Raw genomic sequence first — 25,716 nt, forward strand, 5'->3', positions numbered from 1 at the left:
GTTCGTTCACCAATGTTTTTTGAAGATCCACCTTTAAGAGTCTTTTGTCCAGAAAGATTTACAAAAATCTTCTCTGATGCAATCTTCCTGAAAAAAGACACATATAAATCAGTAAATCACAAAAAAATAATTTAAATTAACAACAAAAATGATAAATGATAATGAATTTTATAAACCTGAAAATCGGTTGGCCAATCGAGTCGGTTGTTGGGTCCAACCTGCCTAGCAGCCCAACAACTGCCCCCCCTCCCGAACCCCAGCCCCACCACAACCCGGCAACCCAACGACCGATGGGGGTGACGGGGTGATTCCGGGAATATCCTTGCCACGCCTACGGACTGTTGGGCTACAAGGGTGGGGCAGATGGCTGCGAACAATCCCCTCTCCTGAAGCACATCCCCACCCCAAACTGGGGGCCCAAAGGCCCGTGAAGGTGGCATGGTGATTCCGGGAATCGCCCCACCACCCTCGTATGCCGTTAGGCTGCCAAGGTGGGGTGGAGGTTGTCCACAACCCCTCGTCCCAACTCGATGGCCCAACGACCCGCGAGGGTGGCTAGGAGATTCCGACAATCACCTTGCCACCCCCGCGGGCCGTTGGGCTGCTGGGGTGGGGTGAGATGCTGGGTAGCCAACCCCACCACCCGTAACCTATGGGCCTGTTTGGCAACCGTGAGCATTACCAGGCCCACCATGCCCACTATGAATGTAGTGGGCAAATTTGGCCCACAAAAATTTTTAATTTAAAGAAAGAAATTGAACTTCATTAAACTTACTTAATTTTAAAATTTGCAAAGTAGAAAAATAACTAACCTTTCAAATGCAAGAATCCTCTGTTGAATATGTTGTTGATAGCAATGTAGCTACTCCACAAATTCACTCCAAGGCTTTTAACGAACCTCAGAAAACTTTGATGTGATGTGAGTAATAGTGATAATGAAATTTATTATATAGGTGAAATTATGAAAATGTTTTACCGTAGGGTTAATTTGGGATTAATTTCTTATAAAAAAATTTAACATGTTAATTTTGTTATGGAAATATAGGAAACTATGATAAAGCGAATATGATGGAATTGTTTTGCAACACAGTGAATGTGGGATTAATTTGTTTTAGAAGGTATGATAAAAATTTAAAAAAACATGCAATTGTCTAGTAAATATTATATAGTTTAACTATTAAATTAATTTAGGTAAAAGATTTAGCTTACAATTTTAAATATAAAGATTTATTTCATAAAAATAAAAAAAATAAAAAAAAAAATTATTTAAAATTTTTCAATAAATTGTAGAATAAAATAATGGAGGGAAATACATGAAACGAAATTTTTGGAGGGAAACATTTTAGCCAAATTTTTTTGAGGGAAAATTTCATTCTTTAGGCTATATAATATCATTAGGAGAGTCTGCATTTGTATCATTCAACCTCTCTTAATTGAAAGGGATGGATTCTTCTGATAGTGAAGTTTCGCTTTGTGAAGCATCAACATCTTCGCCACGTAACAACTCTATTCATATTGATGAATATAATGGAAATTATTCCACAATGAATAGAAATTCAATTCTTCCACTTAGTCCTAATCCTAAGGACTATGAAAGCAGCACTGATGAAAGAGGGGATGAAGAATTTCAAATAAATAAAGAGTCAAGATTTCCACTTAGTCCTTATCCTAACGATTATGAGAGCAACAATGATGAAGAGCATGATGACGAATTTCAAAAGAATGGGGTGTCACGATGTCCACTTAGTCCTAATCCTATGGACTATGAGAGCAACAGTGATGAAGAGCATTATGACAAATTTCGAAAGAATGGAGAGTCACGGTGTCCACTTAGTCCTAATCCTATGGACTATGAGAGTAGCAGTGATGAAGAGCATGATGACGAATTTCAAAAGAATGGAGTGTCACGGTGTCCACTTAGTCCTAATCATAAGGACTATGAGAGTAGTAGTGATGAATAGCATGATGAAAAATTTCAAAAGATTGGAGTGTCACAGTGTCCTCTTAGTCCTAATCCTATGGCCTATGAGAGCAACAATGATGAAGAGCATGATGATGAATTTCAAAAGAATGGAGTGTCACGGTGTCCACTTAGTCCTAATCCTATGGACTATGAGTGCAGCAGTGATGAAGAGCATGATGAAACATTTCGAAATAATGGAGTGTCACAGTGTCCTCTTAATCCTAATCCTATGGACTATGAGAGAAACAATGATGAAGAATTTCAGCTGAATAGAGTGTCACAATGTCCACTTAGTCCTAATCCTATGGACTATGAAAGCAGTAGTGATGAAGAACATGATGAAGAATTTCAGAAAAATGAAGTATCACAATGTCCACTTAGTCCTAATCCTATGGACTATGAGAGCAGCAGTGATGAAGAACATGATGAAAGTTTTCAAAAGAATGGAGTGTCATGGTGTCCTCTTAGTCCTAATCTGATGGACTATGAAAGAAGCAGTGATGAAGAGTATGATGATGAATTTCAAAAGAATGGAGTGTCATAGTGTCCACTTAGTCCTAATCCTATGGACTATGAGAGAAGCAATGATGAAGAGCATCATGAAAAATTTCAAAAGAATGGAGTGTCATGGTGTCCTCTTAGTCCTCATCCTATGGACTATGAAAGCAATAGTGATGAAGGACAAGATGAAGCACTTAGTCCTAATACTAAGTACTATGAGAGTAGCAGTGACAAAGGACAGGATGTAGCATTTTCAGTAAGTAAACAGTCACATTTTCGACGTAGTGCTAATTCTATGGACTATGAGAGTAGCACTGACAATTCACATGAGGAAGAATATCCAATAAATATTGAGTCAAATTTTCCATTTAGTCCCAATTTTAAGGACTATGACAATAGCACTGAAGAAGGGGAAGATGAAGAATATCCTCCAAGTCAGTATTTCAAAAGCACAATTGATCATAGTGTGGATAACATTCCTCAGAATGATGATGAAAATTCTTATACAAATGATGATCCAATGATGGAGATGTTGCCAAGAAATATTGTATGGAGGAGTAGGAGCAGACCTTTTCATATCAATGTAAGATTTTCTAGTTATACAAGGGGTAGAGTAGAATATCTTACGAGAAGAAGTTCTATCAGCACTCTCATTTCAAGCGAATGTTGTAAAAATGATTGCTTGAAACATATGGATTTCAAATTTGCATTAGAGAAAAGGAAGAGATATTTGTCAATGAATAAAAGCATACAAAATTCATATTTAGTTGGGTGCATGCAATATACATTGTCAGGTTATGATTATCATATTGGGTCTTTATTTATATGTAGAAAGGTTTTCAAAATGTTTCATTCGATGGGTAATTTTCGTCTCTCGAGAATCCAAGAAAATTTGGAAAAGGATCCCACATTTTATTCAGAAGTACGTCATAAACAATAGTTTATGCCATTATCAAATACTACAATGTCATTGATGAAAGATTTCTTTTCAAAGCATGGAGAGTGTATGTCAAATAGAGAGACAATACATATTCCAAATAATTTTCGAGACAAGAAGTCTACAACTTATACAAAGAATATGCAAAAGGTGCTGAGGGACATGATCGGTTTATTACATATCAATATTTTGTGAAGGTATGGAAGAAAGAATTCAACGATGTCCATATTCCTAAGAAGACAAGGATGGGGATTTGCAATACATGTGCTTCTCTTAAATCAAAAAGGGACAAATGTGAAGGGTCAGAAAGAGGTAAGCATTCATAACTTTAACTTTTAAAATTGTATAGTCATCAACTATGAAAACATATCCCTTAATGGCTTTCTTTTATCTTGTGTAGATTCAATTGTCAAAGACCTTTAGGAGCATCGCGAATAACAAACAAGTGAAACGAAAAAGTTGTACAAGCATCAAAAGAAGTGTTATGATAATCCAAATAAATATTTGGGTTTGATAATTGATGGTATGGACTAGAAGACAACACTTTTACCACATTTTGTTCGCACACCCAAAAATTTACAGGAGGAAAATTTTATTCAATATCACTTGGTCAATTGTATGGTCCTCAATGGGAAAATGTTGCCAAGGGTGTACTTCACAGCTCCAAATATTCATAATGATGCAAATCTAACAATAACCATAATTCATGATGTGCTTTCTCATTGGTCTGGTGATCTTCCTGACGTTTTGTATCTACAATTGGACAACACTTGCCGTGAAAACAAAAATCAGGTTGTCTTTGGATATCTAAACATGCTTGTTGAAATGAGAATTTTTTATAAGGTAAAGATTGGTTTCCTACTTGTTGGGCACACTCATGACCATATTGATCAGATGTTCAGTCAGCATAGAAAATTTTAGGGGGAATGTTCACCCTTTGGCGAAATTAAGGGGTTTTAAATTTTTAGTGGGCGAATATTTCGTATCATAGTACATTTTTACAAATCACCTCAAATAGCCCACCTTATTTCAAGGGAGAGGGTAAAAAAGGTAAATTTAGCCCTTGAAATTAGGAGTTACAACCTTACATTCGCCCATTTTCAAGAATAGGTTCTATTTAAGTGAATCCATTCGCTCATTTTCAAGAATAGGTTTTATTTAACTGAATCCTATGGGCCAAAAGCCCAACTACCATATTTATAAAAGAGGTATGGTAAATTAATAAAAATATAAATAAATGAGAGGTATGGTAAATGAATAAAACATTTTTTATATTTACTCCATAAGTCACTTTATATACATGCAAGGGTGTAAACAAATAAAAATATAAGTAAAGTGGAGGTATGGTAAATAAATAAAACGTCTTTTTATACTTACTTAAAAGGTATGGTAAATAAATAAAAATATAAATAAACTAGACGCATGGTAAATAAATAAAACCTCTTTTTATATTTAGTCCATAAACCTATGGGAAAAATACTATGGGAAAAATACTATGGGACAAATACCATGGACTAGATTGTTATTAATACCATGCAAAAAAACATTATTAACCCTAATATTAGTATTAATAAAAACAAAAATGGCACATGGTATTCACCAAAATGGCACATGGTATTAACCCATGGTATTAACCCATGGTATTCACTTGGAATGTAGCCTATTTAAATGGGGGAATTAAAACAGCATAGATCCGTCTTTACTCTGCATCTACTAACCCCCGAGAGGTATCAAATATCGTGATATGCAAACTAGCATAGAGTGAAAAAATATTTGATCTGATCAAGAGTAAAAATGGATGTTGTAATTTAATATATGTTAAACATTCTAGCTTGGTTAAAAAAAAAAAAAAAAAAAAAATCAACTATTAATTTTATTAATTTTTAAAAATTACTAATAGTAATTTTTAAGCCCCAAGTTTATGATAACCCATGGTATTGATCCATGGTAATACCATGGTACTCATGTGAGCATAAAATATTTAAAGGGGAAATTCTATCATCTTAGATCCATCTTAATTCTTGGTCTACCAAGTGCTCAGAGGGATAAATAGATTTCATCCCCCTAAGAGTGGTAAATGTGGAGTTAAGATGGATATAGGTTGGTTTTTATGATAATGAAGATATTAAATAGACTTAGGAAACTATATTGTAAAAACATCTTAAGGTGAATGGTTAAAGGATAGACATTGGACAAGTATAGGATTTTTCTCATGCTTTCTGTGAATGGCATGGGTGAATTTTATCCTACACCCACTAGGTTATCGATATGTAATTTCATATATAATTGGTGAGAGATTCGCCAAAAAATTATATATACATATCATATTATTGATAAAATCGCCTTCCATTCTTCCTATATACCATGGGGGTTCTTAAAATTTTCCCTGTCAGTCAGTTTTTAGTCACATTGAGGAGGAAGGAAGTTGGGAGCTTGCCATCATTAATTGAATGTATTAAGAAATCATACAAGAAATTGTTGACATGCGAAGGTTTATTCTGGGATCGCATGGTGAGGAGAAATGCATTGAGAAACTTAATGACATGAGCTTCCAACGTCAATTTTGTATCAAAAAAATTGATGGGAAAACACTAATATGGGGCAAGAATTATTCAACTACTGCAGAATGGACACCATCCTTAGGTTTGGAAATTCTGAAGTTCATTCCAGATCATCCAATATTTGCATCAAAAATATTTTTATTACAACCAATTGGTGAAGTTCATAATGCACGCAGACAGAATAGGGATATAAATTATTCTAATTGCCTAGAAGAAACTAAAAAATGTATTAGATATACATATGAGTACTTTGACATTGTTGATTCAGTTTGGTGGGAGTCATTTTTCAATAATCAAAGTGATATCATTTCAACAACAACAAATGAAGATATACCTTTGAAAAATCCATTTATTTGGCCACAAAATGTGTCAAATGAACATGAGGAAATAAACATTGTTGAACAACGCTAATCTCAAGGTATTATTAATTATTCACAGGCAGAGGAAAGAGAGATGTATATTGGTTCCAAAAGATCTTGTGCACAACATGAAGCCATAGAAGACCTTTACATAGGTTCAGTAGATGATATTAAGGAGGGTTGCATGATCGCAGTGCTAGCAGATGGAGATCCAAATGGATATCCATTCTGGGTTGCTAAGGTTATAAAGGTCTTTAGAGAAAATGAGGATGTTACAGGTGTTGAATGACATTGGTATGCCACAAATACACACCCATTAAATGGTGTTTATAAGCTAGGGATGGTAGTTGACAAAAAATTGGCGGAAAGAGAAAAATAAATGGTACAAATATAAATCGCCACCACATAAACCTCTTAAAATTGGAGGATGTTGACATACTTGTTTATGATTTCAATTTAACAAAGAGAGGAAATCTTCGCTTCAAGACGATAGAGATTCTTAAAAGGTTGTTACTAGAAGGAACAGTGTTGGGATGGGAATCTGCTGAAACCAGTCATATATCTAGAAGAATTTTGAAACCTAAAATGGTGGGTATGCATGTCGACTCAAATGGGGCACTAGTTGATGAAAGAGAAGAATATGGAACATCTTCGTCTACATCCAGTCATTCATTTGAAGATGTGAATTCTGATGGTGTGCAAGAAAATATGAGTGATTTTGAATAATTGTCTAAGACAGTTTATATAACTGATGTTTGCATTATATCTTGAAATAAAAATTTTGATTTCCATATGGTGTTAAATCAGAAGTTATGAGTCATTTTTATGTTGTTGGATTATATGTCTTAATTATGATGATTTTTATTGTTTAGAATATCTACAATGCAACATTCAATTAGAGAGATATTATATGTTTCATTCAATATATAAATAATGACATTTTGATTAATTTAGTCATGTAATTTGTCCATAATGTCATGGTTTTTTAATTTTATGGTTGAAAAAATTCAAATTTTTTTTGTATCTTTAATGTTTGGTTGAAAAGAACTAGAATTTGAGAAATCTCTAGTGTGATGTTATTATATGTTTAACAAGATGGATGAAAACTAATAGAATTTTAATGTATTTCAGATCCCATTATTTTAACTTTATGGTCATTACTAAAACATGTTTAATTTATACTTAGAAAGAAAAATGTTATTCTACCAAAAACATTAGTGTGTTTTTTTCCTCATAAACAATTGTTTTATTGCACATAAAAATTCTGTTTTACTATCATTTTTTAAAAATGTTAAAATTTGACCCTAGAAAAAAACATCATTCCAGTATCAACACTTTTCGTTTTCAGGGTGTTTTTGCTCGAAATTTTTGTTTTCACTACCATTTTTAAAACATCTTCAAAATTGACCCTAAAAAAAAACCATCGTTCCAGTATACACACTTTTCATTTTTGGCATTGTTTTTGATGTTTTTTCGAGGTTTTTTGGCTAGAGATACCGTTTTGAGTTTATAGTTCTCATTTCAAAGTTTACATTGTTTTCATCTATTAGATTCTGATGGCCTAATACCTACTCTTCTCTAAGCCCAAAACCAATGCATGGATTTGTTTCTCATTCAAAAAAACTAGTTTCAAAAACAAATGAACACCATGAACTTTGGATTCCAAGAATCCAACCAGTTCAAGTAGTCGTCCATGAAAATTTTTGTTCCCTTGCCTCAAATATTAATATTTTAAGGACTAATTCCCCCGTCCTTGATAATAGTGAGTTGAAGAATGGGACCTTTTCCCCATACTAACCTCTGCATCAAAATTCTAATGTAGTAAATCCCTAAGGAATTGAACTTTTAAAACATATTAAAAAAATATTCTTTGGCCCTCCATGATATAATTAATATCCTCCTTAATGAAGTTTTGCATGGTATCCAAATACATATCACATATGATCAAGGGGAGATTTAATTTTCACATCTTGCGGTCGAAACACAGTTGTGATAGTAAAAATAATTATTTCACCGGTGGTTGAAATTGTGAAGAGTACAACCACCTCATCTATTTGAAATTTGAAGGAACAACATGAAATCATGAAGACCTACAACACCTTAGGTCATTGAAATCTAAGGGGTGGCACCACCACAAAATTTATTTCTTCTTTGTCCTTTTGCCTAATCGAGAATAAAAGGGTTATCAACAAAGGGGAAATTTATTTACTTTTAAAATTAACCGATTGAAGTTTATGTATAAATATGGTTGAATGCAACAAAAGGAACAACAAAGAGAGGAATAAAAAAAGAGTACCTTTTTTTAGTTGTAGCTCAAAGTTGCTGTGACTCAGCTATAGTTTTCTTTCGTTGCGACTTAGTTCATTGTACATTATTGTAACTTTGTTTGCTATATGTTGTTGTAACTATGTTGTTGCAACTCCACTAATTGTAGCTATTATTGCTGCTGCAACTCTATTGGTTGTAGGATATTGTTGTTTTAACTTCGTTGGTTTGTTGCTACAACTGTGTTTTCTCTTACTATTTTTTGAACTCCATTAGCTATTGTCACGATTATCTTATAACTTATTGTTGTGAACAGAATTGAAATTTGTTACAAAGGCTAATAGAATTGATAAAATATTGTGTTTTATATGTCACAATTTTTATACTATTTTATGGTAATTTTTTTAATGTTCAAAATATGTTTGTTACTTGGTACATGTAGATGTGTTTTCCATTATTTCCTCTTTCTTTCTATTTTCTATTAGAGCTAGTAAGTGATCTTTCCCTCCATCTGAAGATTTCAACCAGCTAGAAGCTTAATTGAAATGGCATCAAGCATTAGTATGGCTCAATCACATGTTCCTATTTTGATTAAGAAAAAATAAATTAGAATGAGAACATTGCTACATTATCATGATATTTGGGGATTTGTGACAAATGGCTCTAATGAGTGATGAGAAAACACTTTTGAAGGAGAATAAAAAGAAGGATAATGAATCTCTTGGTATTATTGAACAAGGATTAAATGGCATCATATTACCAAAGGTGACAAACGTAGACTCCTCAAAGAAGGTTTGGGACACTCTTGGAACATGTTATCAAAGGTTTATCCAAAGTGAAGAATGTTAAGTTACAGAGCTTGAGTAGAGATTTTGAGGATCTAAAAATGAAAGATATTGAAACTCTCAATAGTTTTATGACTCAGGTCATGGACATTGTTAATTAATTGGGAAAATATGATGATGGCATCTTAGATAAGAGAGTGATTGATAAAGTCCTCTAAAATTTTTCAAAGAAATTTGAAGTTGTGAACTAGTAAACCAATCCAAGTAGACTAAGGGAAAGTTTCTATGCTAAATAGAATGAAATTACTACTATTTTGCTACAACAGACTTCTAGAAAGTCTAGATTTATGAACTAGTAAACCAATCCAAGTAGCTCAATGATGAATATGAATTTTCAAAGGTGTTTTAAGGATGAACCATTCTTGTGACTCTATTAATAACCCAACAAACAAATCACTTCTATCATTTGTTATGAAACTAGCTCACAAAAAGATAGAAAAGATATAGTGTTGATTAGCGAACACGCAGCGGACCTTAAACATAGGCGAGCTAAGTCTTCCGCTTTAGCTGAACGTGCTGAAAAAACCAATCATCATGTTTGTATTGAGGAGGCTTGGGTTATTCCTAAGGTTTCACATTTCCATCATCGTAAATTTAGGGAAGTGCTTGAGATTGAAAAAAGGCCATGCAATCTCAATAGAGAGGATGGCTGGAAAATCAGTAGGTGTTGGGTCCCAGCACTCTCTTCCTAGTTTGTTTTCTGCCCTCCTCTTTAGGTTTTTTACTTTACTATTTTATTTTTGTATTTTATTTTTATTGAATTCTTTTTTGTTAATTTTACTTATTTATTATTTATGTATTTACTAATTATTATTATTAACTAATTTAGATTAACTAATTTATATTTATTTAATATTTATTCATTGATTTATTTATTTATTTACTTTTTTATTTTTATTTATTTATTTTTATTTTCTAGACTTTTTATCTTTTTTCTAACTAACCTAACCTCCTTTTGATCTTCTATATAACTATCCTTCCATTTAATTATTAATTTTTAATAATATTTTTAAATAAGATTAATTTATAGGCATTTAATTTAGAATTGAAGGTCCTTTATTTATTATTATTTTATTTTTATCTTTATTGTTAATTTTATTTATTATTGTTTAACTGATTTATTTACTTTTTTTGGATTTAAGAGATCTGTGGCTTGTGTCTTTTGAATCATTGATCGGAGAATCCACAGTTTTAACATCTTTATACCAACGTTTCAAATCCCACTTGGGATCACTTATTTTATTTTATTTTTATTTATTTATTTATTTATATTTTAATTTTATTTATTAGTTTTATTATTATTATTATTATTATTATTATTTTAACTAATTTTTCTAACTAACCTATCCTCCTTTTGATTTTATTTATTTTTCCATTTATTTATTAATTAATTTATAATTTTTAATATTTTTAATAAGATTAATTTATATATTACTTAGGCTTTTAAGGTCCTTTATTCAACTAAATTTCCTTCTATATTTTAATTAGCTTATAATTTTTAATAATATTTTTGAACTTTATTCCCCTCATAAATATATTATATATTTTTTTGGTCCTTAATCTTACTAATTAAACTATTATAATAATTTTGATCCCGGTCCTAGAGTCAAACTAGCCGTTGGTCTAGTTAGCCGTTGGAGGCTCCGCTCAAACTATTTAACATGCTAAGCTGGATCTGTTTCTTCAACTTGTCCTGACGATGAACCACACTAGTTGGTTCGAAACGCGTCGACAAATGGTTTTCCATGTGATTTTCACCGAAGAATCTCTCTCTAACTTGATATGGATCACAAAAGCCTGAACTCTATTATAGAAAAGATATATCAACAACTTAGAAATAAGACTCTTCGATGTGGCAACCTCCTTTACATTACACAAATGAACAATTTTTGGATGATACAAATGACAATACCTCCTTTCTATATATAGGAGCCTAAGGGGTCCCAATACAATCAGAGCCTATATAAAAATAATATTGTAGGGGCACAACAATAACAATAGTGGGCTTCTATGGGGCATAATAATAACAACATGGGGTCTATATGCTTATAATAATACAATAAGGGGGTTGCACTAACAACAATAAGGGGTTACCCTAGTAGTCTAGGGACCTAACATGCCCCTCTCCTTAAAACAGTGTTGTCCTCAACACTTGAGTAGTTTTGGATGCTTCTGTATAAAATTCTCATCTTCTCATGTGGAACCTTCAATGGGTAAGTTCTTCCACTTGATGAGATACTATGAAATTGATCGATTTCATGGCTGTCAAGTTCTTATGTCTATGATTTCTTCAGGTTCCAATATGATTTTTTCTTCCTCGTCAAGACTTTCCGACAATATTTTTTGAACTCAGAGCTTGTCATCTATAACATTCATTAAGCATGAAACATGGAAAACTAGGGGCACTCAGGAAGATGCAGGAAGCTCAGATTTGTATGCCATAGTACCAATCTTTTGCAGCACCTTGTAAGGACCATATTACTTTGGTTATAATTTATTATCCTTCTTAGCTTTCTTGAGGGACACTTGTTTGTATGGTTGTATTTTTAAAAATACCCAGTCACCTATACCAAAACTTCTTTCGCTACAATGTTTATCTTCCTATTGCTTCATTCCATTTTGTGCGAAAGTGAGGTTATCCTTTTTCTTCTTGATATGTCCTTCTATCTTGACAGTTTGAGGAGTGGTAATTCCTTCTAATTCATTACAAGATATGGTCAGATTCATTTCTTCTTTCTCTAGGGTTGGTTCCTGGTGTATATCCTCTTCTTTTGACGTTTCTTGATCCTTTTCTTCCTCCTCTTCACAATCAATGTAAAATAATTTATTCTCAGCACACTTATGACATTTAGTGTATTTTCTATCACAACTCTAACAAGGGTTGTTTTCTCCCTTTTCTTCAAATTGTTGTGGTGTCAAACTTCTAGGTTGTGCAAGGCTAGGAGCAACAACACTTCCATCTTTATAATTGTGAGTGATAGGATTTATTGTTGCCATAATTTTTCTTTCAATTTTCCTTTCCAACCTAAATTCCTTCTCCAATGAATCAAGTTCCCAACGACGAACCTCATGTTGAATGTTATCCTTTATATTCCCTATGAATACATCGATCTGTTGCTTCTCTGGAATATCATTTACCCTTATATTCAATTTTTGGAAGTCCTCAATGTACTCTGCCATTGAACCATTTTGTTTGAGATTTATGAATTGGCTAAAGAAGGTGTTGCTCTTTATATCCTCATAATGTGCTATCATTTCCTCTGTGAAAAATGATCAAGTGACAAGTTGTTTACGAGAACAAATCCCTTTATACCATAAAAATTGATTCGGTCCTAAATATAAAGATCCAATAAGTACCTTTTGTAACAGTTGCACATCATGTAGATGAAAATATTTATCCATCTATAGTATCCATGTTATCGGATCCTTGCCATCAAACTTCCTCATATCGATCTTTTGAATATGGTGGGTCTTCAATCCAATGTTAGATTCTATGGAATCATGATTAACATTTTTTTTTCTCATCATGAGTTTCCTCTACTACCTTTTCATCATTAGGAGGCCTTTCTTGTAGGAGTTTTGTCCAACCTTGCTTCAAACCTTCCATGTATTTCTTCAAATATTCTTTCATTCCATCGATATTAGCTTCCATGGAACATATAAAACTATCTATCGTGTCTTCAATTGGATTCTTCAAATCATCCATCCAATTTTTCTTACTAGGTGTTTCTATTTTCTGGATTCGAGTCATTATTTTTCTTGGTTTTAGGAGCTTGATATTTCAACGACTATAACTATGTAATTTCAGATCTTCAAGTTCTAATCTTTTGGCCTATGGTAGCAGCCTAAGTCCTCTTTCTAACCCCACTAGTCTGATCAATACTGGATTATTCAATAAAGTGTTTTGCCAAATCTCCTATGATGACCTCATTATAGACTAGTTCAGTAGAGCGAACTTGTATGACCTACCATGTGTCACTTTTTTGACCTTCAGACCTAAAACCGATACATGGAAAGCTACAGTCCATTATATTTATATAAATTCTTACAAAATTTCAATCTGATGCTCAGAGAGAAAGTTATGAGGATTTTCCCCAGATCACATGTTTGGGATGTAATTCGGGAGCCTACAAAAACCCTAAATTTCTTGGACCATATCTTTGAAAACATATCAAAAAAAGATCTAAAATTCAGGCCCAAGCTTCACCATGTTTTCGACTCAATGGTGTTTTAATTTAAGAGCCCGAACCTTTGTATAAGAAAAACTATAGTGAAAATGCCACGATGACCAGATTGAGATGGAAATTTGGAGCTTGCAAAAACCTTAACCTCCACAGATCATATCTCCTAAAATATAGCGAGACAAGATCTGAAATTGGGAATCGAGGATCATCGAGATTTTGAATCAAATTGATTTTGTTTCTAGATTCTTAAACTTCATAGAAAAACAATTATAGTGAAAATTCCACGATGACCTATTTGGAGCAGCGAAACCCTGGAATCCAAACCTCTTATACCAAATGTTATGAAACCAACTCACAAAAAGGTAGGAAAGATAGATCAACCACTTAGAAATTAGCCTCTTTGAGGGGGAAACCTCCTTTACATTACACAAATGAAAAATTCTTGGATGATACAAATGAAAATACCTTCTTTCTATATATAGGAGTCTAAGGGGTCTAATACAATCAAAGCTTGTATAACAATAATATTGTAGGGGCACAACAATAACAATAGTGGGCTTCTATGGGGCATAATAATAATAACATGAGGATTATATGGGTACAATAATACAATAAGGGGGTTGCACTAATAGCAATAACGGGTTACACCAGCACTCTAGGGACCTAACATCATTTAACCAATATGACCTACAACAAAAGAAGGTTGAATAGTAAAATGCAAAAATAAGAGATGGAAGTGAAAAAGACATTCAAAGGAAATAAAGAAATTGTTCAACAGGGCTCTAGGGCTCTTGGGATGGTCAAACCCAAAGATACGCATATTCTTATGAAGGAATCCAATCTTTAGAATCTAAAAATGACACCAAACTTCATTATTTGAATCAATCCAAGTACATCTCTGCTAGAAATGAAAGTGGAGTTGTTAAATAAAAACTTTTCTCCACAATAAAACTAACAAATACACGCCCCTAGAGGAAAATTTGAATTGGTACTTATAAAAATATATGGGGAAACATCCTCCTTGAAATGAGACAACTTCCCCTCCCAAATCTCTCAAAAATTACATCTGGTTCCCAACACTAAGAATCTTCATCTAATGAGAGGGAACACATTCCTAGATTTTCTAGATCAGTGGAGCTCCAAGATTCGTTCAATACTTTCATAGTATATTATTCATTTATTATCCAATCTTGGTCCATCCTGTAGTATGAATCAAGTCCCTATATTATCTCATTCATAATTTACTCAATATTCTCCCAATATTCTGCAAAAATAAATAATTTTAGGCACATAATATGCAATTATCTTTAAACCTTCATAAGAACATATTGAAGCTAAAAAAAAATTATTAACTGTAAAAGGAGAGATTTAATATAGCCTTTATATGTCTAAGAAAGGTTATACGGACCTTAATTTGTGTCTAATTTGGAGGGCCATTTAGTTCCCCTATAAATGACTATGTATTTGTTGTTTTTCTTACTGCACGTCTACGAATGTTGTTCTAAATTTTTATTTCCATTTCAGAGATCAGTAGAATAGAATCATGTCTCTTATTTTCAGGTTGAAATCTTGAGTAGTTGCAATTTCTATCAAATTTATACAAATTGAAAATGACAGATCTTATTATCTTATACATTCAGAGTAGTTTTTGATATTGTTGAGAGCTAAATGGCTCGATGAGTATGATGATGATATATTTGGCTTTGGTTTGTTATTGATAGTGTTGATGAATAAAGTGTTTGACTTGGTATTTGAAAGGACTTTACTTGGTATATTTTTCAGTGAGAGGTTATTGATATCTTGGTATTTAGTTATTCAGTGATTATAATGGTTTATGTGGGTCCAGTTTGAAAATTGGATCAAACGTGGCCTGTAGGTTTTGGTTTGTGATTGATTCAAGTGGATTTAGTGTGAAAGATGATGAAATGTGGTCCATAAATGTATTGATGGTTGGAGCCTTCAGTAAGGGAGTGGTAGATTCCTTCAAGTAGGATATGGTAAATTTGATCAGGGAGTAGTAGCTTCCTTCTAGTCGAAGCTAGAGAAAATAGGAGGTTATAGCCTTTAGTAGGCAAGAGCATGTGCACTGGTAAGGGTCTAGGTCAGTGTAAGATGTAATGAAATGTTTTCTTTATAATAAGAAAGGAGACATAGACTACAAAAACGGTGGTTTTCTCTCGTTTTGAGTTTCCATCTAAAGCTTTGGTGTCCTTATGTGTTGATATGCTAATGATGTGTCATATTTTTATGGTTTATTTTCTCTTATGTCGAATACTTCTTATGGTTGCTGAATATGCATATACCTACAACATATTGTGTTGTAAATGAAATAATGGGTCAAGGTAACTTTGGAAAGAAACCAAATTAAAATTTGATTGGCCATGAAATACTGATTCCCCCCTCCCCTGTTAGTATTTCTAACAAAAATTTCATTCTAACATAAGATTTTGGAGGTATCATACCTGGTTGAGGCTTTCAACAAGAAGGTTTTCCAAAATATAACTTTCCTTTTTATGGCTTTCCTCCTTTGCTTCCTTCCCATGACTTTCCCTCGGAAGGTTGTTTCCTGTTCACTATTAATTTCATATCTGAATTTTGAGGGCTTAGATTTCTTTGCCTCTCTTCCTCCTATATTAATATGTCTTCCAACTCATTAAAAGAGAGATCTTTCTCCCTTGCTATGAGACCTATAATGAACATCCGATATTCATATACCATTCCATTTAAAGTTATGGTTACAAGATTAGTGCTAGATACCAATTCTCCTATGTCTCCCAACTTATCTTTCAAATATTTAATTCTTGAAATAAAGTTACTAATGGTTTCATTTTCTTCCATCTTAATGGAGAAGGGCTTACCTTTTAAAGAGAGGACTCAATTTGTATTGTTAGACTCATACATGTCTTTAAGTGTTGTACATGTCTCATTTAAGGTCTTGCAATCACAAATATGGGGAATGATATTGTCCTTTATAGACATCCTTAACAAAACTTTCACCTTATTCCTGATTCTCCCAATCTTGAATCGATGGATATTTTGCACATGCAGCAACATGTCGCTTCCCTTCATCTCCATACGATATCGATCAAATATTGTAGGTTTCAATTAAAATTTGTAATTTAAATTTCCAATTTACATAATTGGAACCATCTAACTTATTTGCCTCATTTTAATAAGTTTTTGCAAGAGTCGTGTAGGCTGCGGTAGAGCAGTGCGACAACACAGGCACATGGTACAATGGGTAGACAGTGTGCAGGTTGCAAAAACAAGTTGGACCGGGCTGAACAATCCGGTCAGGGAATGTTACGCTGAGACGAAATTTGGGGTTTCTAGCATTTGTATAGTGTGGGCATGGAAGCAAGTGTGTTGCACGACTGTGGCATAAATTTTGGTAAATTGGTGAAGTGTGCAGGCTGAGTTGTTGGCTACATGATTTTAGTGTAAAACTTTCATTTTGTACATATATTATTATTGGGCATACTTTACGGGATTTTCCCCTCCCATGTATGTATGGGTGTACTTGTATGATTATTGTGATTTTTGCTGCACATTGATAAAAGATAATTGAAGAAGATAAATTGTTAATCCACTGCATTATTGTGAACACTAGTTTGGAAAATTAACCAAGTGTTGGAGTTAGCGTACTCCATGTACTCTAGTATTGGTGAAAATAAAAAGTACGTCGTACTGCATCCACCTATGTGTGGTTCGAAGACTACCACCGAGATAGGGGAATGACAGATGGTATCAAAGCCCTCTTTCCATAGAGCTTTGTAGATTGAAGCTTGTGAAGCAGAGAAATGACGACAGGGTTGTAGTTGGAATTGAAGTTTGGGCACTTAGGTGCGACATAGTTGTGCTTGGGCCAAGCTGAATGACAAGACATGGCAAGATGGGAAGAATGACATGGGAGGCTCTCGCTGACCTTATATAAATTGAGGCGTATGGAAGAGGAGAACCCATAGATTCAAGATGAACTTGAACTCTTGGAGGGGAATGTTATTGCAGAACTTATTTGACTTAGTTGGGAAATGGAGCAGGATGTAGTTGCAGATTGCGGGAAGAAGAAAAAGGCGTGATGTATGAGGAAGAGGATCTTGCAGATGTGTCAACGATGGAGGAATAACTCGAGGCACCATTGATTTCCCAAGTTGGACCAGGATCGTACATACTACAACAATTGATGGATGAAGGCACTCACATGGAGAAGCCTCATGATGAAGTAAGTATTGTTGTTAATTATGTTTCAATGGAACTTTTGGAGGATGGGAAATATGCAGGGAAGGGAAAAAGGAGTTTCCCAATGCAATGGACAACCTTACAATTGATGACTATGATGAGACATTATGCATTGTTGCTAGGAACATGGATTTTTGTAGGACTTGTTGGGGAAATTTGTGACCTTATGGAAGAAGGTGAAAATTCTCGTGACAATGGAGGAACATGATAATCTTTATGGAGGATGAGTCATTCTTAGCCATATGGAAAATTGGCTAAGTTCCCAACATGACTCATGGACAAATTAGAGAGTGGGCACACCACAGTTATGATGATATGATATTTTGGTGGACTTCTTCATGGCTGAGACCAAAAGGCAGTCTTGGTGGACCTTTAGTGAGGGAGGCAACGATGATGGAAGGAACCTGTGATATTATATAATGTGATATGATGTTTAAGTGACTGAGGGCACTAAACCATGTTGAGGAAGAGGATGACATGACCATAGTTGTGATGAGTCCACTCAGATAGACAACATGGGCAGCTAGAGTCATGGACATCAACTTGGATAGATGGAGCATGGCAGACTTCTAGAAGGGACATTATGCAGGAGCACTTACAGAGATGTCACTTATGGGCATCTAGGGATAAGTGCCAAAATAGGGATTTTGTCTAGATGGACTTTCTAAGGCTACGTGGAGACATTTTACAAATGAGCCAATGGGGATGTTGTGCACATTTGTAAAACAAGACCATGGTTCTTTTATGAGCAGCCTATGAGAATATTCATACCACAAGGAGTGCAGAGGCATCTTGTAGTGGCACTTGAGATCGAGACAAGTATTCTTGTCGAATATGTTGGATGGGGATGGTTCATGGGAGCTCATGGTGACTTGAGAGACTTGTAGATGATGGAGACTTCATGTTATAGTTGTCTTGGAGTATCTAGTTCATTGAGGAGCTGAGGTCAGAGCTGTACCTAACTATGATGCAGTATGGGATGCGTACTTTTGGGCACATTTATGGGGTGTCTTCATGAGGAGTGACTTGATGGATATGATAGAGACGAGACAATTTAGAGTCGATGTGGTTGTAGTGATGATTATGCCTTGGTGGTAACACTTCAGCATGGGTTGAGATTATGAGACTTAACCACTTTTGATGGACATGGTGGCTGATTGGTTTATGACCATGGGAAGCACATGGATGAGATGATGAGGTAGGTATAGACTTGTCTCTTTGACAGATCTGATGGATGGCATATTGCAGATGAGATCGAGGTTTCTTCATGGACCTGGATATGGCGCATTGAGACTTGGATCGATCAGAGGAGCTCTTCATGTATTTGAGGAGAGGAGCCTCTCACACATGAATAATGATGCTTGGATAGATGCGATCGATTTATATAAAACACATTGACACCAAGATCATGCAAAACATGTTGCAGATGAGATAGAGACTACTTCATGGACCTGGGCATGGCTTACTTTACACTTTGATAGAGATGGGATGGACTAGTGATCAAGTTGATGTTGTGATGGGATGCAGGAGAAGCGGCTCATAATGGCATGAGGAGGTGCATTCTCATGGTTTGAGTGTGATAGTTGAATTGGCCATCCGACTAGTTCGAGTCATGGGGGACGCAAGTGTATTGAGAAATGTTTGAGTTGAGTTGTAGTATCATGGCATTAGTTCACATGATGATGATACATGATGAGTCGATCCGATGTATTTTGTAGTGATAACATGTATCTTGTGTTGGAGAGACCAACCTTCTATTGTGGTGTAGCATGTGGAGATTGAGACGAATGTGGTTGATGATCATGGATTGGGGAGACTTTCCAATGCATGGAGTCAAGAGACTTGATGGAGCTTTATAATATGGGGAGGAGAGTTGGGTAGCATTGACATTGGATGTTGGAGCTAGAGAAACTTTGTGATGTTTGATGATGATGGTGTTGTCAAGGATGGCAACCTTGTTTAGAGTGGGCGAGGATGTCAGGATTCCGAGTCGGAAGCGCCTGAAAGAGTTAAAAAATTGAACCTGTAGTATAATCCCACCTTGATGTGCGATGGGCACCCGTGCTTGATTAAAGGGGATTTAGGTAAGCACTCAGTTATGTGCGATGACTTGGTATGAGGTTCGGTTAAGTGCAATGGGTGGATGCACTTATAGCGGGCACGCTTGTGTTGGGAAAGCGCCTCTCCATTGTCATGTGCAACAGGTGGGTGAAGTGCGACGGGCAACCGAGGAGGCATGTCGTAGGGCAACCAGCGAGTAGTGCGATGGGCGAGTCATTTGGATGTGCGACGATGATGACAGGTGGGAAAAATGACTAAGTATTATAGCTGACCCGTGGGTGCGACAACGCACATGAGGAGAACCGCCATGTTATATTTGGAGTTGGGTCAATATGTTATAATAGGCAGGTCGACGTGTAGAGGTGAGTTGGACCGACCATGGAGGAGGCCACCTGACACGACACTTGGAGGTGCGAGGGCCGAGTGGCATTCATATAAATGGAGGATGAGCGAGATTCATGTGGCAAAATCAAACCATCAGTTGGAGTCTGAAATATATATTGTAGAGATATATATGAAAAACGACGAGTGAGGGAGATATGAACAAACACAGGGCAAAGGTCGAGCATACATGGTTGGGTTGCAGTAGGCAGAACCGGGTCAAAGGAAAGGTGCATTTAGGCATGGTTGGGTCAGTTGGGTCGCAGGCCACACGCCATGTAGGGTCATACACCGACACTGACAAACAAGTTTGTTGTATGACTTATGAACGTGCAACAGTTCGGTGGTTCGAGCGAAAAGGTAGATTCAGGCAAACAAGTTGAGACTTGGGCATAATGAAATGGGTCAAAGTTTGGTGGAGTATTGGGTCATGTAGGCTATGCTAGAGCAGTGTGGCAGCACAGGCACACAGTGTGACAGGTAGATAACGTGCGGGCTACGGACATGATTTGGGATGATCTAAATAGCCCAGCCAAGGCATGTTATGCTGAGATAAAATTTGGGGTTTCTAGCATTTGTATAGTGCGGGCAGGGTAGAAAGTGTGTTGCATGACTGTTGCACGAATTTTGGTTAAGTGTGAAGGATATGTCCGATAATTGCACGACTTATGTAAATTTCTATTTTGTAAAATATTGAAGATTTTATATAATAATTGGGTAGACTTTACAGGATTTGCCCCTCCCAAGTATAAGTGTATTAGACTTGTATGGTTATTATGATTTCCACTGCATAATGATGATGAAATATAATTGAAGTAAATGTTATTTCGTTTCATTGTTAACACTTGATTGAAAAAATTGAGTAAGTGTTGAAGTTAGGCGTAGTCCATACACTCTAGTATTGGTGAAAATAAAAAATGTAGTGATGTCACACCTGCTATACATTGGTTGAAAGACTATCACAGGTATAGGGCCATTACATGTTGGGATGCACGAAGTCATTCACAGGTTCTGGTTTTGAGGTTAGGTTGGTCGTATGAGATGAAGGGTTGCACAAACTAAGATGTTTCTATATGTTGTCTTGGAAGGATATACGAGTAGTGGTAGTGAACCTTCATTGAAAATAAATATCCTACTAATCTGTGTTAAATTAGCAGGGCTCTATATGCCCACTAAAGCCAGTTATCCAACGGTGGGCATATACAACCGTCACTCATTGGCTAGCTATATATTTGTTTCCGTGAACATTTCAGGTCTGGCCAAACCGGTTGATGTATGTAATTGTGAAGTTTGTATTTGAATCAAAGTTTTGGAAGTCAATTCCATTAAGGGGGATTTTGTTTGGGAGTTCCTCATCCCTTTGTATATTATTGTTGCACTTGTACATATATGTTTATGTTCATGTTCTTACATTATGAAGTTTGTTGTTCAATTGAATGTTTATGTTGAACAATTGTTAATGAAAATTATGGCGAATGAAGTCAAATTGTAAGAAGAAAATATTTTTGAAGGGCTACTGGATTGAATTTGGATAAAGTATTGATTATCAAGTTCACATAAAGTGTGGATAAGATACAAACATAGTTTGTATACTAGTAAGTCTAAATTTGTCAAGAAATTAGGAATAAAACATGTCAATTTTGTATCTCATGGGAACATTAGAGTCACAAGTGTGCCATAGGGCATGATAATAAGGAATATATATACTTATTAAAAAATTAAAAAAAAAAAAAAATTCAACTATGATGTTTAACAATAATTTTTTATTTTCGGAAATTAAATTTAAAAATAAATAGATAATAAGGAGGTGATAATACAAAAGATTAAATTATAAGAAAAGAAAAATAATAACTTTAAATTAAAGAACAAGATGAATTTTATTTATTATTAAAATTAAAATTGAATACTCTATGGAATGTAGGGATTACATCTGAAAGAAAGAGTTAAATTTTAATTTGGAGATTTTATTTTGGTTTTTTAATATGGATAATATAAAATACACTTTTTTTTCATATGAAAATGATAAATAATTTATAAAATTATGCATACCTCACACATCCTACTTTATGTAAATCTCAAATAAATTATCTTAAAATATAGATAAGACAACATATTAGCAAGACAACATAAGACACTATGACAACATCACATAACATAAGAAATTAGTGGATATTAAAAAAACATAAAAAAAAATTGTCGTTATTCCCAACCATTAGTTGCAACCATTTCAAGGAGAATCAACTCCCCACAGACGACATGATTTCTTTTTCTCCGGAGAAACATTGGAATCAATGCCTTCTGAGCTAAATTGAACACTTTATGAGATGATATTTTCTAATATCGAGACCCGAGCACTCAAAGAGAAGACCTCCTTGTGCATATCATTCAGGGAATGCTTCATATGTCTTTAGTGAAGAAGAAACATGGCTGCCAAGAGACGATGAAAAGACGGGCATCGTTATTTTTCCATATCATCTTCTCACTGCCTAACCTCCAACAAATCTTTGATCGAATCCAAAATCCTATCAAGTAACAAACCATCATTATCATTTTCCAAAATAAATGGATGGTCCGCCATGTCCAAAGAGAGCCACTGAATACAAGTAGATAACAAACCAACCAACTTGAAATGTTCTCTAAAACCAATAAAGAGCATCATCTCATGGAAGTTGTAGGGAGGCAAAGAAACCTTTAAATAAGCCATGCTAGAATTCTACCATGAGTCAGATTGAAGCATAATATCCATAGGTAGACCAAAACCTTGAGGAGGACATTGAGAATAATAATTATGGGAGTTTCAGGATGGTAGCATTATATCTAACTCTCTGCACAATGATATATCATCACAGAAGAGTTATGAATGTTAGCCACTTCTTATGATGAGTGTGCCATGAGGGACTTTTTTTTTAATTCGTGGCTAAAAATTTAGACGTTTCAAGACCACATCACCCTTCAATCTCTTTAATCAGATCTAGGGCAGGGAAGATGACCTCGAACATACATATGGATGGTCTTCAAGCATCTTGGGATTCTAAACATAATTAGGGGATAGGATATCGTTAATATACCATGATTTATCTCTATTTTTCCTTGTCCAAGGAGGATCATTTTTTTGCCAACATGTTCGCCACAAAATTTAAGTGCCTATACATATGAAAATGCTTTGGTCACTCGAATTGAGAGGTGATTAGGGAAATCATTTGTAGAATGGCAGGGTCACCTGAGCACAAATATTTTCTCACCTTAATAAATTATCAGATAACAAGAATTGAATCGCCAAAAGCTAATAAACTATAGATTTTATTTGTGAAAGCTAGTTCGAGACCTTTCCACAAAGCAAGGAACTCAACTTGATTGTTGTCATAGTACCAAGACCCTAAGAAAATTGAAAAAGTATTCTTCCATCAAGGCTAAATAAATCCCCTCTCTCTTGTCTATGCCACATTTCCTATCAAGGATCCATCAAATAACAGGGAATATTGATTTCTAATCATTCTCCACTAATTAAAGTTTGGATGATTGAAAAAAGGCTAGGGACCTTATTGCAAGGTGAACAAAGCATATATTTACTTGAGAGACGGATTTGTCTATTTAACTGAATCCAGTCGTGCTCCATTAAATTTACATTTGAAAGCTTTTTAACATTAACTCCCTTGGAGGAAATAGTTTTGAAGAGCATGGTTGATTCTTTGGGAAAAATTGTCTGGGGATTAAGATACTCATTATTTAATATGGATTTATTCCTCACGATCCATATAGACCAACATAGAAACTTACGGAGGACTTCCCAACATCTAATTGGTAGATAGGAGGCCTTCTGATCCCATGGATATTTTGATTTCCATAATTTCAACATTTCCACCCATGATCTACGAATATTTTCAATATAATACATGAGAGGAAACACTACATGCCAAGATTCTAAAGAGAAGGGACAATACCACAATAGATTAGATATATTTTCCTCTGATTTGAAACAAAGGATACAGTGTGAGAAACCATGGATATTCCTTTTCTTAATATTCTCAACAATAAGGATTTTTTTGATGGAAGAGAGTTGAGTAGAACTTATTAACTTTTGGAATGTCATCCTTCCTCCAAGTTTTTTACCACACTCTACATGGAGGCGGGTGGGGAAGTTACTTAACCAAATGTGAGTATCCCAATTTTGCTATGTATTTAAGTTTGGGACTTAATTTCCAAGTTCATAGATCCTACAAAGATAAGGAAATAAGGGATAAACCTTCTAATATAACAATTAAACACTGCTACTGGGGCCTAAGGTGAACTGGAAGATTTCGTATTAACCAACCTTTCCATTGACCTCGATCATCCCAAAGTGAGATATCTCTTAATTTGGAATATCCATTATGTTGCATCCAAATGACCAATTCTCTAATTCCGCGCATCGTCCCAGAGTGACATTAGAAGAAAATTTTTCTTTCTAAATATTAATGTGAGCACTATTCCAAGAGTTCCAACTAATATGGTCGACGATTAGAGGGGTGGCCTCTATACACAACTTCCAGAATTTTGATCTAATACCAGACTAGTTAATTGACTTAACATTGAGTAAGTGATTTTTGTTGAAATACTTTCTCATGAAAGGCATTTTCCACCATTCCTTCAAGTTTGATATGAGTCAACCATATGTTTTTTTCTCCAAGGAAAATATTTATATATAAAGGATATTTCATAGTTAGACCATCATTTTCCTTTGGAGGGCAAATGGTGTTCAAGTGCACTAGGTGAATTTTTTTTTTCATTGTTCTTCCCACCATGCCAAAGAAATTTACAAATCAAAGGACTCATTTGATTAAGCACAAATTTTGGAGCCATGAGACCGAAGGAAAGATAAGGGGGTAGAGAGTATAAGACCAATTTCACCAAGATGACTCTACGAGCTATAGATAGTCATTGTGCTCCCTAACAAAAAAAAATGAATTTATTTAAGATTTGACCAACTTTTAGAATTAGAAGCACACGAGGAGATTTGGATTCCAAGGTATTTAAAAAATTGACATTCATATTCCAATGGTAATTCCAGTATCTTGGAAATCTCCATAAGATTCGCAACATGATTATTCCATCTAAAGATCATTGGCTAGGCCCTTAGATATACCCAAATATCGATCGAGGGCCTATTTAGAACTCATTGTAATTTTCTTTGATACACTTCCCAAAAGAAGTGTGTCATCAACAAACTTCGAGTGATTGAATTCCTTAATGTTCCTTGCCGTTGTTAGTCCTTTTAATCTACCCTCAACCTTGGCCTGCTCCAAATTCTCACTAAGGCTTTTTGCAACAAGAATGTATAAAAGCTGGGAGAGAGGTAAAAATTGTCTCAAACCCCTTAAGGCCAAAAAGAAATTACAAGGTCGACTGTTAATCAATGGAGCGATTCATGGATTATCAATACA

The 25,716-nt window shown here is 34.8% G+C and overlaps 1 pseudogene; it reads left to right on the forward strand.

The window, feature by feature from the left end:
* The first annotated feature begins 438 nt into the window (after nucleotides 1-438).
* LOC149226145 (adenylosuccinate synthetase, chloroplastic-like) overlaps nucleotides 439-25,716 on the forward strand; it is a 30,904-nt pseudogene continuing 5,626 nt past the window's right edge.

The sequence above is a fragment of the Pinus tabuliformis genome, chromosome J (assembly GCF_031772625.1).
Source record: "Pinus tabuliformis cultivar Carrire ecotype Pingquan chromosome J, CPIR1, whole genome shotgun sequence".
Lineage (NCBI taxonomy): Eukaryota > Viridiplantae > Streptophyta > Pinopsida > Pinales > Pinaceae > Pinus > Pinus tabuliformis.